This window comes from Macaca nemestrina, chromosome 7 (genome assembly GCF_043159975.1).
Source record: "Macaca nemestrina isolate mMacNem1 chromosome 7, mMacNem.hap1, whole genome shotgun sequence".
NCBI lineage: Eukaryota > Metazoa > Chordata > Mammalia > Primates > Cercopithecidae > Macaca > Macaca nemestrina.
Window position 1 is genome coordinate 79,512,889 of NC_092131.1, and position 19,982 is coordinate 79,532,870.

Below are 19,982 nucleotides of genomic sequence, written 5' to 3' on the forward strand. Positions count from 1 at the left end.
CAAACTCCGTTCTGGGAGAACCACTACTCTCTTGAATGCTGCCAGACAGGGACATTTAAATCTGCAGAGTTTTTTGCTGCCTTTTGTTCTGCTATGCCCTATCCCTGGAGGTGGAGTCTACAGAGGCAGGCGGGCCTCCTTGAGCTATGGTGGGCTCCACCCAGTTCGAGCTTCCCAGCTACTTTGTTTACCTACTTAAGCCTCAGCAATGGCGGGCACCCCTCCCCCAGCCTTGCTGCCGCCTTGCAGTTAGATCTCAGACTGCTGTGCTAGCAATGAGGGAGGCCCGTGGGTGTGGGAACTTCTGAGCCAGGTGCAGGATATAATCTCCTGGTGTGCCGTTTGCTAAGACCCTTGGAAAAGTGCAGTATTAGGGTGGGAGTGACCTGATTTTCCAGGTGCTGTGTGTCACAGTTTCCCTTGGCTAGGAAAGGGAATTCCCTGACCCCCTGTGCTTCCCAGGTGAGGCAATGCCTTGCCCTGCTTCAGCTCTTGCTCAGTACACTGCACCCACTGTCCTGCACCCACTATCTGACATGCCCCAGAGAGATGAACCTGGTACCTCAGGTGGAAATGCAGAAATCACCCGTCTTCTGTGTCCCTCATGCTGGGAGCTGTAGCCTGGAGCTGTTCCTATTCGGCCATCTTGGAACTGCTGATTTTACATATACTTAAACTTATTTACTAAAGCATGCTACTGGGTGTGATATCTGAATGGTGTGAGTTTGTCTTGACAATCCAATGTTATGGATTAGTTCATTTTTTTCCAACGTGGGGCAAGATGTGTCAGTGTATGCAAAAGAATTCAACACACATATTCGAATTATTTACTTGCTTAAAATGCCACTACTTTCAGGTTAACTCAATTTCTTTTTTGGTAAATACTCAGGTTTTCAGGTATCCTTTTCTTCCCAGTTCTTCTCCCTGGACAACATGTCTCTCCTGACCGGGTTTTTACAGCTTCAATCATGTGTTCTGCTCAGTCTCCAGGTAAAAGCCAGAGCTCACTTGTCTGAGGCTGGTTCTCATGTTCTGCTCTTATTTTGTGGTTAAACAATGGCAATTTTCCTTACTGCCCTTCAACCATAGCAGCATGGTTCATGAAAAGTAAATAGGAACAATTCTCAGAACATCGTAGTATATGGCTGCTATGGGTTGAGTGTTTTTGTACCCTTCAAAACTAATGTTGAAATTTAATCCCCAATGCAACGGTGTTGAGAGGTAGGACCTAATAGGAGGTGTTTATATCCTGAGAGTCCTCAGGATATAACATATAAACCATGTATGTACAAAGTTACCTGAAAATCAATTCAGTTTAAAAAATATTTGGTACCCTCTAACTGCCCCCTTGGATCCCCATATGCATGCGCCTACTTTCAGCGGGTCCACCAGACTCCGGGAGCATCATCCTAATTCCCCAACTAGACCCTTGTCAGCTCCAACAAGATGAAAGATGCAATCATGAACCAAGAAAAACTCACCAAACTGCATGCATAAGTGTGTAAAGGAACTGATCGCAGAAAGAAGATTGTTCATAGAACAACCACAACAGATGATAAGAAAAAACTTTAGTTCTCCTTAAAGAAGTTAGGGATAAATAATATCTCTGGTATTGAAGAGGTGAATATGTTTATAAACCAAGTAACTGTGATCCACTTTAACAACCCTAAAGTTTGGCCATCTCTGGCAGGGAAGGCTTTCACCATTACAGGCCACGCTGAGACAAAACAGCTGACAGAAATGGTACCCCGCATCTTAAACCAGCTTGTTACACACAGACTGACTAGGTAAGGGAGACTGCCTGAAGATCTGCCCAAACAGCCTGTGGGAGGAAAAGCACCACTTGCTACTGGAGAGGATAATAATGATGAAGTTTCAGATCCTGTGGAGAATTCTGATGAGGCTTCCAAGAATGAGCCAAACTGAATTGAGGCAACTCCTGAAGACGATAAAACTCGAAGTTGTTACCGGCAGCTGACATTTTATTATGACTGCTTTAAAAAAATTGTTTATGGATCTGATAAAATCTAGAACTCGAATATGTTTAAGTCCAAGCCCCTTGGACACTGCAGCTTTTTTCATTTTTGCTTATACACAATTCATTCTTTGCAGCTAGTGAAGTCGAAGGAGCCTGGGGATAAAGTTTGAAACAAAAGTTAAAAATATTATTTGCTGGAACATAGCCAGATTCAGACATTTCTCCTTTATACAATAGAAATGATTTTTAGAAAATAATAACACATACATTTGAAATTTCAAACAAAAGTGAATAGTATGAGATAAAATTATGTTCAGAATTATTTAGTATTTAAGTCAGATGTTACACTCCTATTGCAGTACTTATACTTCAAAACTATGGAAAGTAGACTCATTCAGGGGAGCTTGCTGTCTCATCAAATAATGCCAAAATAGCATTTCAACTAGAAGACAGATCATTGTCAAGATTAAAGTAGCGAAATCACAGGAAATGGGAGTCAAATCCATGTTGGAGAGTTTAGTTTTGCCCTTTAATTCCACTTCACATGTTTTGGTAATAGTTTTCTATCTAGATGTAGCCAATTTATATCAGTATTTTATTTTTGCTCTTGTGACCTCAATGTTTTGGCTCCTTTGGTTTCTTCTTGGGAATTGCAGAAAGATGAAAGACGAATCCTCTTATTTGCTTGAGATTTATATAATCAATTGTTAAAGCTGTACTGCCCTTAATACAAATTCTTATAACTGAACTTTACTTTTTTCTTAAACTCTCTCTTTCCATAATATAGGCATCCTAATGGATTATGCACTGTCTAGCCTGAACTGTTTCTTTCAGAATCCACTTGTAGATATCACATCACACTGTGCATTCTCATCTCCTACTTGAATTTTTTTGCTCTTTCTGCCAAACACACCTTTCTCATATTATTGAAGTCTATTGCCATCAGGCTTTTTCTTTCTCTGTGTTCTTATCTTCTACACTAAAAGCTATTTTTAGTCTTTGTTTTACTATTCTACAGTTAGTGCCTAAAGGCCTTTAAGAATAAGAAAGAATCAGTTTTTCACAGATGATCTAAGAAAACCACAATCCTTGGTTTTACAGCATTTTTCCTTTAATCTTTTTTTCATTTGAAGTAAGCTATAAAAACTCACATTCTTTAAAATCAGATGGATTCAATAGGAAGGAACTATCCCCTCCTATTAGGTTTTGTTTTTAGATCATCCATTAATGGTATGAAATGCGTTCCTATTGTACTTTCTGCCTCCATCTCTGTCCTCATCAATCTGGAGTGCTGCTAGATTAATTTTTCTATGAATTGGATATGATTTTCACATTCAAGCTCAGAAATAAAGCAGCTTCTACACACTGAGAGAATAAAATTCACATCCTCTGGCTGGCCATTCAGGGCTCTATATTTACCTTACAGTGACCTCAACCATATCTGTCCTTCCAGTGTTATTTTTCCCTTCTCTCTTTCAGGTTCCAGTTCCCCGCATTGCTTGCTCTTCTTTGTACACATGATGTACTCTTTAACACTAGGGACTTAGATTACATTGTTGGCTTCTACATGTACTGTTTTTTTTTCTTATCATATCTTAATGAATCATTTCCTCTTTATTCCTCAGGATTTATTTTAGAGATCCCTGTCTTCCTAAGCCAGGAATACTCACCTCTACTATTTGCAGACTCTGAAAATAAACAGTCCTCATTCTAAAAATTGTTGGCACTTCTTAAATTCTACCTTAAACTTAATCACTTGTGTTGATTAATTAAAAATTATTGAGAATCTAACCTGCATTAAACATGGTTTTAGGCTCTAAAGATATAGCAGTGAACAAAGCAGATAACAATCTCTGCCCTCATAGAGTTTTATCTTACAGTGTTACAGCTTCCTAGGAGAGTTTTAAAACATTGATTTATAATTACACTGGTATGTGAAGACGGAAAAACAAGTGTCAGAATATTTTTGTACTCAATGTTTTACAAAAGCAAAAATAAATTAGTTCTTATTAAGAAATGCTGCCAAAATGACTGCAAATGTGATGATAGTTCTTGGTATCACTCTATTTTGATGCACTAAGAAATACAGCTGCACTTGGGACATTGATAAATAAGTGCTACTTAGGAAAGATGAATTAGCGAAGCACAAGTTCTCATTTGTGAAGACAGGAACTACAGAGAAACACCATAAAAAGACTGCCAAACTCAACAGGAAGACTTTCCATGTCTGGTGCACATCCTGTTGTTTGTTTCAGGTTATTCTGTGAGGCTTGACTCAACTCCTCAGCTTCCCCTGATCAAGCAGTTGAGGTGGTCCCAGTAATGCTCTTACCATGACCCAAGTGGAGTCACCATGTTTTCTTTATTGCCAAACCACTTCTCTTCTTGCCCTAGAACCAGTGAAAAAGTTACTGGATGCTGCTACTTTTCTCTTTTGTTGACAGCAAGCCCAACATATAAACATCTTTCTCAAGAACTTGTGTGAGGATTGAAATAAACTCTCCCTTCTGCTTTTCCCTTAAGAGTCCATCAGGATCATCTATTTATTCAGGTCTATCATGAAGTTATATTAATAATAAAAGTCAAGATTTCACTTGGCTCATGTGGGATCTTGTATTGTTTGAAAAGACTCATCTCCCTCTTTAATTTTCTGGGAGTCCCCAATGAATGTTTTATATATTTTCATTGACAGATTGACTGGGTGATCACATATTATGGAGAGGGCAGTCTTGTTGTGTCTGCTAAATTGTAAGGTATTTTCTGGATCCTGTTTTTCTCTTCGGAGCCACTTTTGTTTCTTCTGAGTGCTATTGATGACTGTTGCATCCCTGGATACCACCAAACACTCCAGGCAAGATGTCCCTGTCCGGCCAGCTGCTGTTTTCTACTGGGCACCAAGGACTTCTATCCGGCAGCATTACAATTTTTGTCTTTTCCCATTGGGCACCAAAACACATAAACTGGAGTCTTCATGCGACCAAAACTACTCGGTGGTCTAGGGAGAAATAAGAGAAATATTGTCTCCTCTTTCAATGTTTTATTCTGTCGCAGGTAGGGACTGGCGAAGAGCAGGCTTTTTGCTCTGGTACATTTCCAGAATAATTTAGTTATATTATTATTATCTTTTTACTTTTTCTGTTTTCTCATTTGTTTCCCTTTTTTCCTCCATTCCTTCCTTATTCACTTTATTTTTTATCTTCCTCTCTCTCTGCAAATCGTTCACCCTCTCTTTTCCTAAGCACTGAATACTAGTCTTCTGGGTGTAAATAGACAGAGCTGGTTAAGTCTTCTTTCTCTTATAATATAAGTGATTTTGTAGAGACTTCTATCTCAAGTAAAAAGATTAAGAAGGTCAAACTCAATTCAACAGATAAGCTGTGAAATGTTCTATAGTATAATAAGCACTCAGAAAGTAACTGTTGAATGAAAGAATAAAATCTGTTTTAGTCCTTACACAAATCTCAGTTTAAATATAGTCTGAAATCACTGTACAGGGTTATTTTGTTACATCTTTTATTTCCTCTAAAGTCCTTAGAAATAAGTGTTTGCTTTTTTTTTTTTTTTTAGACTGAGTCTGGCTCTGTCGCCCAGGCTGGAGTGCAGTGGCCGGATCTCAGCTCACTGCAAGCTCCGCCTCCCGGGTTTACGCCATTCTCCTGCCTCAGCCTCCCGAGTAGCTGGGACCACAGGCGCCCGCCACTTCGCCCGGCTAGTTTTTTGTATTTTTTAGTAGAGATGGGGTTTCACCGTGTTAGCCAGGATGGTCTCGATCTCCTGACCTCGTGATCCGCCCGTCTCGGCCTCCCAAAGTGCTGGGATTACAGGCTTGAGCCACCGCGCCCGGCCATAAGTGTTTGCTTTTATTTAACTTTGCACCTTCTAAGCCTCCTATTTTAATATTTTGTATGTAATTGCCTAAACATGTTTTGAAGTAATGAATATTTCCTTTATAGTTGCACTAAAATACATAGGTGTAGTGTGTATCATATAGTAAAATATAATTAATAACTGTTATGTAGCCTAAAGAATCACGTTTGGGTAGCCTTAGTATTGCTTGCATATTGTAATTTAAGTTTTACTAAATGATTATCTTTAATCTTAAGGGCTAAAAACCTGTCCTTTGTAGTCTTACAGCTTAAAATTTTCTGCTTGAATTAACTTCTAGGAGTAGGCATTTTGTAAAATGTGTTTATATGATGTCTATCAAAATGAAAGACTTTTTAAAAAATAAATGAAACAAAGCAATTAGGTAGTGTCACAAAAGTCAATGTAACACAAAGCAATAATCAAAGAATATTATCAATGTTTTAAGGAAAAAATAGATTTGTCCAGGGTCTTATGCTAAATATTATTTGTGTTCTGTCTTTGGTATGATTAATTATGTATATGGTACAAATACATATTATAACATTTTTCTCCTCTTGTAGCAATAGGTCATTGCTTGGCATAATATTCCATCTAATAATAGGTGAATAATTTTAGGATAGGCTGTAAGATCAGCAATAAGGATGACTTAAAGGAAGATGTTCACTTAGTGACAGAAGATGCTAAAAGTAATTTAAAAATGTAGAGGAAATGATACCCAGAAAAAGGCTGAGTTGTGTACCTGAAGCTGCAGTTATACTGGCAATTTAGGATGAAACAATTTGAGGTGAGACAGGAGTAACAATGTTAACATGATTGCTCATAGTTGTAATTTAAGTGGTATTATGATAGTAGTAGACAACTGGAGTGCCTTGGTTAGTCTTGTGTATCTAAACAGGATAGTCATGCAATTGTTAAAATCAGAGGTTTTAAATGTAGAAACTAATTTTCTCTCAAGGCTTACACACTTACCAAGTAAGCATTAATAAAAAAATTAGTGAATATATGATGTGCAAGTTCCCTAGTTCAGAAAATAGCACTGTCATGTGCTAGTTACTTAGGCCGGAAGAAAGTGCTTTTTTTTTTTATCTTAAATATCAATCTGTCAGTAAGGCCACTTTATATAATTCCTCAATATTTTACAAATCTTTCTACTCGTTTCATCAAAATCACTGTAGTCCAAGTTGCCATAGTTTTCATCTGAACTGTAGAATAGTCATTAAACTTATTTTCCTCAATACCTTTTCTCCCTATTCCAGTCGGTTTTTTTTTTTCAGTGCAGTTAGTGAGCTTTTCAAAGGGAAAACCTTATAATATCAACTCCTTGCAACTAATCTGTCAATGGTTCCATTGCTCTTAGAATAAAGAGAAAATTATTTTAATTCTCCAACAAGAACCAACAGAATATGGTCACTGTTTCTTCAGTATTATCTAGCTAGTGATAACTCCCCAAATCTGTAATTACAGCTCAACTTGTCTCATAAACTCCAAACCCATAGCCAGTTGCTTAAATGGTTAAAATGGATTCATTCTCCTCTGCACAGATTTTGGAGACTTTGATACATTGTGTCATGGCATTTTGCAATTTTGTTTAGGTTGTTCCTTTTCAGCATTACATTGCTCATAATACTTCCTTGCTGTTTTTTAACTGTCTCTAGGTTTGATATCTTGTAATGTTAAATTTATTCTCAGAAATTACTTCAGAATACTTTTCAAGAATATTATGGTGGAAAATTACTAATCTAATAATCTCCTTGCAGAGATAGTAGACTAAAAAATATTATCAATGCTTATCTGGAGCTAGATTACAAGTAATTCTGATTTTCCTCTCATTGTATATCTATGTTTTCAAAATTCACTACAATAAACATGTTTTGTTTCTGTAATTAGAATTTTAAAAAATGAGGGCTCACAGGCCAGGCATGGTGCCTCATTTCTATAATCCTAGCAGTTTGGGAGGCTGAGGCAGGTGGATCACCTGAGGTCAGGAGTTCGAGACCAGCCTGGCCAACTTGGCGAAACCTCGTCTCTACTAAAAATACAAAAATTAGCTGGTCGTGTTGGCGCGCGCCTGCAATCCCAGCTATTCAGGAGCCTGAGGCAAGAGAATCGCTTGAACCTCAGGGAGCGGAGGTTGCAGTGAGCTGAGATCGTGCCACTATACTCCAGCCTGGGCAACAAGAGCAAAACTCTGTCTTAAAAAAAAAGAGGACTCTTTTGAAAAGTCAAGATCTCAATTAAATACAGTATTGCTAGTAGAATGAACTGTTAATAGAGTAACAACTGCAAAATCTTTACAAAATATGAAAAAACATAAAAGCACTGGAAGGCATCCTATATGAGATAGAAGTTGGAGATTATGCTCTTGAAAAACTGTAACAATACAGGATAAAAGTTGTGAATTTGTAGCTATTTTTCTTGTAGTTTCTCCCAACCACTACGTCTATGGCAGCAGAAAACTAGTCTTATTAGCTGGAGATGACCAAGGCACAAACAAACAAAAATAAACTCAACTGAAGGCTGGAACAATAACTGGGACTTTCAGCGGGAAATACTGTGAGACTACACAATTATTGAGAACAAAGCTGAGTATAAATTGCCTGAATCCCTAATTGACAGCAAAACTATACATGTACAGGAGAAAAGCTGGAAACTTTCCAAAACCAGGCAAATATCAGAGAGGAAAGTCATCTTGAAAGACAGAACTACACTGGTCAATATTTGTGTTTAACTTAGTCATTTTGCAAGCTATGCTGTCAGCTGTTGCTAAATGCAGGGTAGACAGAGTTAATACTTTGAGTCCAGTCTAGGGAATAGTCTAATAGAACCACAACAATAATAAACACAGAAAACAAAAAAGAAAATAATAACAATTTTTAAAAACCCTAAGAAGAACAGAACAGATTGCAATATCTATAAAAATGTCTAATTTTCAATGAAAAATCACTAAACCTGCCAAGAAACAGCAAAGTGTGACCTACACACACACACACACACACACACATGCACAAAAAAAGAACGATCAGTAGAAATTGACTTTGAGTGGATTCAGAAACTGAATTTAGCAAATGAAACATATCAAAATTTTCATTATAAATGTGCTGAACATTGAAAGGCAAATATGTTCAAATAATTAAAGAAAATTTGGTCTCCTGGGTAAAAAGTTAGAGGAAACCAACAGAGAAATTGAAACTACTGAAAAAATGTATGTTATAGTTGAAAAGTACAATACCTAAAAGGAAACATTTATAGATAGGCTCAACGGTATATTTGGGGTGAAAAAAATTGTAAACTGGAAATTAGATTATTATAACTTACCTAACATGCGTAACAGATAGAGGAAAGCTTTTAAAAAAACAAACAGAGGCTCAAGACTTGTGGGACAATATCAATTAGTCCAATATATATAGTCTATTTCTCAAGAGAGGAGGAAGGAAAGATACAAAAAAAATGTGAAATTATGGTGGTAAAAATTTCACCAAATTTGGTAGAAAAGTAAAGTTCGGACTCAAGAATTTTTAATAAAAAGTCAAGTAGGATGAACACAAAGAAAACCACACATACACATTTTAGTTAAACCACCAAAAGTCAAAAAATTGAGAAAAATCCTGAAAGCAGTCAGAAAAGAATAACAAATTGCATGTATGGAAATAGTAGTACAATTAGTGATTGACTTATTATGTAAACTAGAGTCCAGAAGATATTAGAATGACGTATTCATATGGTTGGAAAAATCTTCTATCTACCAAGAATACTTTATACTATGAATCTAGCATAGCTTCTGTAAAAATTCTGAAGAAAGGTCTTTAGGTTGAGTGAAGAAAAAGTACAGATGTACTCATATCCAAAAGAAGAAATGAAGTATACAGGAAATGATGAATATATTGGTATATAAAATATTACATTTTTCTTTTTTATCTTAAATTATTTAAAAGACATGGTGACTTAAAGCAAAAATTATAATGCTAAATTATTGGATTTATGATACATATAGGTAGGTGTAAGACATGTAGAAATAATAACCCAAGGGATGGGGTATAACTGTAGATAGGCTGCTGCAGATTTCCAATGTTATATACGAAGTAATTAAACAGTAACATTAAGACAATTATGATAAATTAAAGATAGATATTGTAAGTCTTGTCTATATATATTTTTTTTTATATTAAAATATAACATACGAAGATAAAACTAGGAAGCCAAGAGAGGAATTGAAATGATGAAAATGAATTCAAAATAATATAGATTAAGTTAAAAAGACAAAAGAGAGGAATAAAGATTAACAAATAAATAAGGCAAGCAGAAAACAAACTGAAAAATGGCAGACCTTAATACAACCATATCAATATCAATAATTATATTCAAATAAAATAGGCAAAACACTCTAATCACACAGATTTTCAAGTGGATGAAAAGCAAGAACAAGAAATTGCTACATGCATTCTGTAACAGATACAGTTAGTCACAAAGACACTAATAGAGTGACCATAACAGGTGGAAAAAAAAATATACAAATAGTAAGTCCAGGAAAGGTAGAGTGACTGTGTTAATGTAAGTAAAAGGACTTTAAGACAAGAAGGGTTACAAGAGACAAACAGGAATATTTCCTAATGATCCTAGGATTAATACATTAAGAAACCAGAAGACATATATATATATATAAAATATTTATCTTCTGTAATAAGATATATATCTTCTGTAATAAGATATATATGTTTTGCAATAAGATATGTATATGATATATATGTGATATATATATCTTATTACAGAACTCCAAAGTACATGAAGCAAAAACTGACAGACATAATGGAGAAATAGAAAAATGGACAATGGTGATTTTAACACAGCTATTCCATCATACATATATATCTATATATATGTTTTTTGTGTATATAGATATATACACATATATAGATATATACACATAGATATATACATATATAGATATATGTGTATAACCTTGAAGAATTTATATATTTTATGTATACACACACCTGTGTGTATACATATATAAAATTTATAAATTATATATAAATATATAATTTATATATGTATATATTATATAAAATTTATATTATGTATAATTTATACATGTATATATTATATAAATTTATATTATATATAAAATTTATGTATTATATATGTATACATACACATATATGTGTGTATTATATAGATATAAAATCTTGAAGAATATATATATTCTTCCAGATTTTTCTAGGTAGACAATCTTGTTTTTTATGGTAAGGGGCAATTATCTTTCTTTCTAGTATGTGTCTCTTATTTATTTATTTTTGGTTTTGCTTTATTGCACTGGGTAGGACAACTGATAAGATTTTGTATAGAGTGGTGAAAGCAGAAATCCCTGTCTTTTTCACAATTACAGAGGAGAGAAACTTTTAGTCTTTTTTTCACTAAGTATAATTTTAGCAGTAGTTTTTTGTTTTTGTAGATGCCCTTTATCAACTTGACAATGTTTCCTTCTATTACTAGTTTGCTGAGAGTATTATCATGAAGGGCTGTTGAAATTGCCAAAGATCTTATCTACCAAAAGATAATAATAAAGCTTTTCTTTTTACTTGATATGATGAATTGCAGTCAAGTCTCATTATACATAGATCTGTATTTGTGATTTTATCTACTTGCTAAAATTTATTTGTAAGCTTCAAGTCAAAACTTGTGGTGATTTTGCAGCATTTGCAGACATGCACAGAGGAGTGAAAAATTTGAGTCACCCAATGTGCACATTTCCAGCTGAGGTTGAACAAGGCTACATTCTGCTTTGTTTCAGCTGTCATACTATGACCAAGCATCCTTTTTATGGTGTATTGATTGGCACATTTTTTACATGTTTTTGCTTTTTATTAATTATTTCGTTGTTTAAAATGCCCCCCAAGCATACCACTGAAGTGTTATCTAGTGTTCCTTACAGAGAGAATACGTGTGTTCAAGCTTCGTTCAGGTATGAGTTAAGGTGCTCTTGGCTATGAGTTCAATGTTAATTAACAATATATATTAAATAAAGTGTTTTGAAACAGAAACACACATCCAACAGGGTTACATATTGATCAGTTGTTGAAAATGCTGTGACCAGAATCTCAGAGGAACCTAATCTTGCATTTCATCTAGGAGCAATGATTCAGTATTCATTACTTCAATGTTGATGTACGCTTTATGGAACCTAACTACTAAGAATGAGCATCAACTGTATACTAATTGAAGTTCTAATGTTGAAACATTCTTACATTCTTGAAATAAATCCCATTTGGTGATTTTGTGTTAACAACTCTTTTTACTTGTAGTTTATTTAATGTGTTGGTATTTTATTTAAAGTTTTGTGTGCATGTTCCCGAGGGATATTATTCTGTTTCTTCTTTGTAAATTTTTCTGTTTGGAATTTGGATAACATTGGCCTCATAAAATGAGTGAGGAGGCATTTCCTTCTCCTCTATAATCTGGATATACTTTTGTAAAATTGTCATTATCTCTTCCTTAAATATTTGACAAAGTCCATCAGTAAAACCATATAAGCCTCCAGTTTACTTTGTTGGAGAGATTTTAAGTATCAATTTGATTATTTAGTAGATTTAGAAATATTCAGTTTATCTATTTCTTTTTCATTGATTTTGAGAGTTGGGAGTCTTTCAAAGAATTTTATTATTTCATCTAAGTTTTTGAAATTATGGATGTAGAGTTGCTCATAGTATTATTAACCATGGTGATAGTCCCTCTTTGATTTCTTATATTTGTAATTTCTGTATTTTCTCTTTTTTCTTGATTGGCTTCAGTTTTATTGATTTGTTTTTCAATGAATGAAATTTTAGTTTTATTTATTTCTTTTCTTTTTTTTGTTCTCATTGACTTCTGCTTTTATTTTTCATTTATTATTTTTATTTTTTTCCTTCTACTTGCTTTGGATTTAATTTTCTCTGTTATTTCTATGTTTCTTAAAATGGAATCTTAGAATATTGTTTTGAAGTATTTTCTCTAATGTAATGTAAACATTTAATATACGCCTTTTGTATATTTAATATATAAATTCTCACAAAGTCCTGCTTTAGTGGCATCACCCAAATTTTACTATGTTATGTTTTTACTTTCATTCAATTCAAAATATTGTTAACTTCCCTGTTGTGTTCTCTTTGTCCCCCATGGCCTATTAGAACTGTATTGTTTAATTTCGAAATATGCAGAGGGATTTTCTAGGTATCTTTTGGCTACTGGTTTCTAATTTTAATCTACTATTGTTACAGAACATGTTTCCTAGGGAATTGTTAGAGAATTGTTCGTGGATATCAATCCTTTAATTTTGTTGAGGTTTGCTTTTTGGCTTAAAATATGGTCTTTCTTGAAGAATGTCCCATTTGCATTTGAAAAGACTATACATTAAGCTATTATTTAGTGGCATATTCTATAATAGCAAATAAATCAAGCTGATTTATAATGTTCTTCAGGTCTACTAAGTACTTACTAAATTTCTGTCTATGCTTTAATTTTTTGTTGAAAGCTCACATGTTGTGTAGGACAATAGAGGCAGAGGCAAATTGACTTTATGCCTGGAAATTGGTAAATGGGCACATATTTTCTTTTGCTAGTCCTCTGGTGTGGAAGGCTGAGTCAACAAGTTAGGAATGAAATGGTGCTTGGGCTATTTTGCTGTTACGGTAAACTCCTGTGCACCACAGACTTAGAATTCCTCTAGCATTACCTTGTGTTTAAGGTGGGGCTGGTTCACTACAAGGATTCTCTCAATATTTGCTTTATCCTGAGCGCTAGGTCTTTCTTTTGAGCTTGTGCCTCAGCACGGGTCTTTCTTCACCCCTTTGTCCCTTTCCAAACAGAAGCCGTTTGTCACTTGGTGTTGCTATAGTGGTGGTATAGGCTGGAAGACAAAGACATCCTCTACTGTTCGGGTTCAGCCTCCATCTTAAATAGACACTGTGTCCCTGGATTCTGGTGGGTGGGCTGTCTCAGGGTTTCTGCTCTCCTCCCCCTGTAGGTGTTAGCATGGAATTTATTTTTCTCCTCTCTCAGGGGTAAAAGGCATTTTCTGTTTTCTTCCTTCAGCAGTTCCAGTGCCTTAGAGGGAATGTCTTCACCAGTGCTCTAAAAGGCAACAGGATTTTCTGCCCCGTGTCCAGCAGCTTAAGACTTTTGTTTCAAAACGGAATAGGAGATAAAAATCTCTCCTATCATGCCTTTCTTGCAGTACTGTTGCCTGTTTTTAATTTTTTATATAAATGGAATCATTCGGTATGCACTTTTTTGTGTCTGTTTTCTTTCACTCAACAGTATGTTTGAAATGTTTTTATGTTGCTTTGTATACAGTTTTTTCAGATTTCTGCAAGCTTGATTGACAAATAAAAATTTTATATATTTAGGGCATACAATGTGATGTGTATATTTACATATATATGGAGGTATACTGGAATGATTACCACAATCAAGCTAATAAACATATCCAACACCTCCCAACACCTCTCATAGTCAATTTTGTGTGTGTGTGTGAGAAAACATTTGTGATCTACTCTCTTAAAATATTTCGCCAGTTGTGGTGGCTCCTGCCTGTTATCCCAGAGACCCAGTAGGCCAAGGCAGAATAATTGCTTGAGGCCAAGAGTTTAAGACCAGCCTCTGCCACACAGTGAGAATTCATCTCTAAATTTTTTTTAACAAATTAACTTGGTGCGGAATCACACACCTGTAGTCCCAGCTACTTGAGAGACTGAGGCAGAAAGGTTGCTTGAGCCTAGGGGTTTGAGGCTACAGTGAGCTATGATCACACTATTGCATTCCAGCCTGGGTGACAGAGTGAGACAATGTCTCAGTGAAATCAAGTATGCAACCCATTATTATTAACTATAGTCACCATGCTGTACATTAGATCTCCAGTACTTATTCATCTTACATCCAACGGTTGTACCCTTTGACAAATATCTCTCTTTTCTTTTCCTTACCTCCAGAACCTGGCCACTGCTATTCTACCTATTCTGTTACCAGCAATTCAATGTTTCTTTTAGATTCCACGTATGAGTGAGATCGTATAGTATTTGTCTTTCTGTGTCTTGCTTGTTTCACTTAGTATAATGTCCACATTGTTGCAAATGATAGGATTCCTTTCTTTCCAAAGACTGAAAAAAATATTTCCTTCTGTTGCTTCTGTGCCATGGCTATTGTGAATAGCGCTGCAATAAACATGGAGTGCAGATATCTAACTGTATCTTAGTTCTATTTGTAATGTTTTGTGGAACTTCTAAACTCTTTTCCCTAATGGCTCTACCAACTTACATCCCTACCTACTGCAGGAGGTTGAATTCCCCGCAGCTTTGACTGACACAGCTATTCCCCCTGCCACTTGCAGTTCTCCAAATAACCGCAGAATGTACCAAAAAATGTGACATCTTGAGATAAGGATAACAACCCTATCCTTATCTGTGCCTCTGTTTCTTAGAGAACAGATGTTCTCCAGTGCTTACACTCAGTGAGCCCAGTGCTGCCCAGGGTATATAAACTTAAGGCAGAACATTTTCGAGGCTCCTTAGCAACATTGCAATGTGGGAAATGGGCAGACGAGCTGCTTTTCTGAGTCTTGGGGGACTGGCTTGCCATGGAGCCCAGGCTTCTGTTTATTCTTGCTGCCTGTCTATAAATAATACGGCTGCATTCACTGACTTGTGTGAGTGTCCTGTTTCACTGGACTCATGCAGGTGGTAGAGCTACTGGGGCTCTTTCCCTTCTTTCAGCTGTCCCCATAGTGTTGGGGCTATTGTGGCACCTGGGTCTACTCTAAGTTCCTGGCAGAATGAAACATCTTCAAACCAACAGTGAACAAGGATTCCCTTTTCATCCTTGCCAATATTTAACGTCTTTTGACTTTTTGATAATATCCATACTAACAGGTGCGAGACGATACCTCATTTGGGTTTTGATTTGCATTTCCTTGATGATTAGTGATACTGAACATATTTTCATGTACCTGTTGGCCTTTCGTATGTCTTCTTTGGAAAAATGTCTGATCAGGTCATTTGCTCATTTTAAAATCAGGTTTTTTGTTTTTTTTTCCTATTGAGTTGTATGATGTTCTGTGTATAGTTTGTTCATTATTATTGTTGAAGCGAATTCCATTTATCAGTATACTGCTATATTCTTATCCATTCTATTGCTATTGGTTATTTGGATGTTTCTAGTTTGTGTCTATTACGAATAGTACTTCTGCGTGAGATTTATATATGAGGTTTTTTTTTTTTTTTTCCTGTTGGGTCTATTTATATCTATAAGGCAAATTGTTGAGTCATAAGATGTATATAATCAGTTTTAGAAAGCCTTACCTAACTTTTTTTTTTTTTTTTTGAGACGGAGTCTCGCTTTGTCGCCCAGCCTGGAGTGCAGTGGCGCGACCTCAGCTCACTGCAAGCTCCGCCTCCCGGGTTCCCGCCATTCTCCTGCCTCAGCCTCCCGAGTAGCTGGGACTACAGGCGCCCGCCACCGCGCCCGGCTAATTTTTTCTATTTTTAGTAGAGACGGGGTTGCACCATGGTCTCGATCTCCTGACCTTGTGATCCGCCCGCCTCGGCCTCCCAAAGTGCTGGGATTACAGGCTTGAGCCACCGTGCCTGGCCTCCTAACGTTTTTATACTGATTATATATACAAATACGTATTTCCACTAGCAATGTAAGCAGGTTTCATTTCCACCAAATCCTTTCCAACACTTTTATTGTGTCTCCTTTGCATTTTCGCCATTCCAGAGAATATTGAATGTTTTGACTTTTATTTCTCTGATGACTAATGAAGTTGGTGAACTTTCACGTGTTGATTGGCTATGTGGATAGCCTCTTTTGTGAAGTGCGTGATCAAGTTATTTGTTCATATTTCGATTATGGGAATTTTGTTCATATTTCTATCACTGGTACAGAATACAAAGACCAGATTTGGACTACACGTATCTGTCAACTGATTTAGGATTTTGCAGTGTAGTGAGGAGGATGCCCTTTAATAGATGTGGGTGGTGGTACTATAGATTTTGAACTGTTTAAGTGACAAGAGGAAGGACTGTGTCTGCTTTGTTCAGCATGCTTTCTACAGTATTTACAATACTATGAATAAATGAGTAAATCGGTTAACAAATAAATGACTCAAATCTCCTTTCGTGATTAACAATGTCTATACTTACTATCCATAGGTGTTACTGGAATTTTTGTTTTTCCCTGTACAAGTTCTCCTCATTTTCAATGGGGTTATGTCCCCAAAAAACCATTATAAGTTGACAATGTCATGTGGCAAAAATGCGTTTAATATGTTTAACCTATAGCTTAACCTAGACTATCTTAAATGTGCTCAGGACACTTACATTAGCCTACAGTTGGACAAATTCATCAATCACAAAGCCTATTTGATAATAAAATGTTGAATATATCATGTAATTTATTGAATACTGTACAGAGAATGGAAAACAGAATGGTTGTATGGGTACCCAAAGTACAGTTTCTGTTGAATGCATACTGCTTTTGCACTGTTATAAAGTTGAAAAATCCTAAACTGAACCATTGTAAGTTGAGTACCATCTGAACTGCTAAATTATTAACCTCAAAACTCTGTTGGTTTAATCATAGAGGCTAAATATATAAGTTTCATAATTTTCAGGATATTAATGGAAATGACGGTTGTCTTGCTGGAAATAAGTTATATTCTTAGTGAGTTTTTGCAAATGTTATATTTAGTAAGTACAACATTTTAAAAAGAAGAGATTGATTTGTAATTTCTAATCAATGTCTCATCATTTTCATTATCTTTGTTTGTCACAGTATACCCTATTAAAGATGTGATTTTTTTGCCTTATTTGAAATAGAATTTAAAATAATTCATGGTAGATATTCTGTGGAGTTTAAAAATAGTAAACATTGAATGTCAGTTTTACAAAATCTGAAATCTCTTTAAAACATTGTTATTAGGGGCAGGACTTATAAATTTATATAGACTGTGATATGAATATTATATAACTGTAAAGGCAAATAGTTGATATGTAATAGGGGATATATTTTCTATGATGCTCTTCCTAAAACCGATTAAAACACCATTCGGTTTTAAAATTAGAATGTGAAAAGTCATGGAAAAAGTGGTTGGATTTATCACTTATACATTATCTAAATGGAACACATTTTTACCAACCTACTGAAACAATTTCATCTGATTTAGTCACTGTTAGCACAGCTTAAAATATAGTTCACTAGGAATATGTCTGCAAACCCATTGACTGTAGACATTGTACTATGCACAATATAAAGCTAACAGTAAGAAAAGCCCTTCAGAAGTAAGGTAGCCATTGCAAATTGTTTGGAATTAATTTGTTTTGAGTAAACGGAAATTAGTCTGTTAAATGAAGCTTATGAAAAAAAAGATTACAAAGGGGTAGGAGACCATCTCATCAGGATAGCTTAAAAACCACACATTTGTATGAGTCAGGAGAAGCACTGTCCTTTAAAGATGATTGTATTCTTTCCAATTGCCTGAGCTTTGTGCCTCCTGATGTAATCTGAAGATCTGGCAAAGTATAAACATATTTAGAATCTTATTCATTGGAATACTGAACTCATCCATCAGCAGGATTGACAAGGTCTGAGACAAAGCATTTTGCCTGGCACACAACCTGTATTGAGATTTTCCTGTGGCTATAATGTAGCACACCTGACAGATGTGTAAGTCATTTAACCCAGCAGGCGGTACTCATAAACACCACAGACCGGCACTTAACATGATAGGGATTATTTTTCTTTTGTCTGCCTGAAGTTACAAGGCCTATAATCAATAAAGGATTGAGGCATAACTAGCTAAAACATAGGGTGTGATATCATTTATATGCAACATTTCTTTTGCTTATAAAGCTTTCAAAATGTCACAGAAGCTGAGATACTTTTTGACACAGGTGAAACATGCAAACCATGCTTCCTTTTTTATGATCCTAACTGGTTTAGAAAAGAAAAGCATCAAAGATGTTATTTGCTCATGGAGTAAAGATAATATGTTACCTGTTTATATTCTTGATAGTTCCTTAAAGACATAATGGGCTTTATTAAATCCATGTTAAATTTTAAATTGAACTTGGTGAAGATGAAATGCAACTGCAAGGCTAGTATTTTAAATTCTCAATAACAATGCGTCTGAACCAGAAAAAGAAAGGCAGAAATGGATATACAGATGTAGTTTTTCAAATTATACTGTATGTCCTAAGGGAAGGAGATGGATGCTATTAATTTAAATGTCATGTTTGCATTAGAATGAAGCATAGCAATTTTAAATTTGGCTTTATTAAAGTTTCTTTTTTAGCTCAAGTTTATCGTTTGGTAAATAGCAATTGGAGCAACTGCTCATTGATAAAGTTTATTTAGGTCCTTTGAGGAGAGGTAACAAGCGGGGGGCAGAGGGCGCACAATGATTTCAAAATAGCATTTGATTGCATTTATGAATTATTACATAATCAAAATTTTCTTGCAGTCTGCAACTATGTAGGGAGTTTAGAAATAGAAAAATTAACAATACCTTAAGGGAACATATAAATACCACAATTGAACCATGGTGCTCCCCTGGCATAAATAACACTTATTTTAGAAGCTGTTTTTGTAAGCATGGATTTCTGAGGAAAAGATTCCAGTTTTGTTTTACATAGGTCATGGCTTTTAAAAGTTTGCTTTAGGGTTCAGTGATTTGCTGGGTGCAGCTGTATATGCAGATGCAGAAATTGTTTCATCTTGGAAAATAACTATAGATTAGCACTTTTGTGGCAAAATAAGTCTGTGGAAGTTAATGAAAACATTATTTCAGGCTATGCCTAAACACAAAGAATAGTTAGGTATTCTGAAAAACAAATACATATCAGAAAGCTGAAATACTCAAACAATTTCCTTTTCCAATGTTTTGTTTATGTCTGCTGCTAGTTACAGTATGCTAACTGCTTTCCTTTCACTGACATTCTAACTCCTATATTTCCAGGCTAACGATCTTTGATTTTTGGTCAATTGATGGTATTTTTTGAAAGATTTTTCTTAGCTAATTTATGAATTAGACATTTTGCCATGTTAGCTACTTTGGAAAGGAACTTCTTAAGTCCAATGTGATCTCTATGTGTATATCTGTGGCTTTATTTTC

At 35.3% G+C, this 19,982-nt stretch overlaps 1 pseudogene; it reads left to right on the top strand.

Moving 5' to 3' along the window:
• Nucleotides 1-1,446: 1,446 nt before the first annotated feature.
• On the top strand, nucleotides 1,447-1,926 carry LOC105478031 (transcription factor BTF3 pseudogene; annotated as a pseudogene).
• Nucleotides 1,927-19,982: the final 18,056 nt, after the last annotated feature.